This window comes from Amphimedon queenslandica, unplaced genomic scaffold (genome assembly GCF_000090795.2).
Source record: "Amphimedon queenslandica unplaced genomic scaffold, v1.1 AMPQUscaffold_13447, whole genome shotgun sequence".
In the NCBI taxonomy this organism is placed as follows: Eukaryota; Metazoa; Porifera; class Demospongiae; order Haplosclerida; family Niphatidae; genus Amphimedon; species Amphimedon queenslandica.
In genome coordinates this window covers 208,324-209,139 of record NW_003546317.1, presented here as the reverse complement: position 1 = coordinate 209,139, position 816 = coordinate 208,324, and positions in this window count along the sequence as shown.

The following is an 816-nucleotide window of genomic DNA, read 5'->3' as shown; positions in this document are numbered from 1 at the left end:
ATTAATATAAGGGACTCATACCTGTAACATATATACACCACATTAAATTCCATAAGTCAAGAAAAAGCCTTGGAGGCATGAATATAAGACTAAAGGAGAGAGAGAGGGAGGGAGGAAGAGAGGGAGAGGGGAGGGGGAGAGAGAGGGGGGAGAGGGAGGTGAGGGAGAGAGAGGGGGGAGAGAGAGAGAGAAAACAGGATAAATGTACAGTGATGCATTAACAGGATTTATGATCCAACAATAATAAACAGTAAAAATAATTATAAAATAAACATGTATACATGTACATGTACATTATGTGCAAATGAAAATAAGTGCATCTGATTTAATACACACAAAGCTACTTGTAGATGTACTTCTACCATGCCTAGTTGGAATTGACCCATCAGATTGCTTGATTTTAGGTTCAAAAATAACTGGTTTACCACTGGGAGGTTAATAAGAAAATTCCCCGGGACAGTCGGTTAATAAGTTAATGAGTAGCCGGTGGGGTGGGGAATTACTTAATATCCTCCAGCTAAAAATAGACCTGCTGCTGCTAAGTAAACTATTTGTTTATTATAGTACATGGTAGAAGTTGGCTATACAACTCAGTGTTGTTATCAATGGCCTTGCATACCTTTGGCCTACGATCCTCCCTCGGTATTATAAATGCTATAGATACATGTACATGTACCTCCACCTCATTGTATAACCATTACATGTAAGACAGGTACATGTACATGTACATGTGTATGTGTTTCACTAACCAGTTTAATAATTTATAGTCACTGAAGACATAATAAACAAAATAAATATTCCACAAAGGAAGACAAT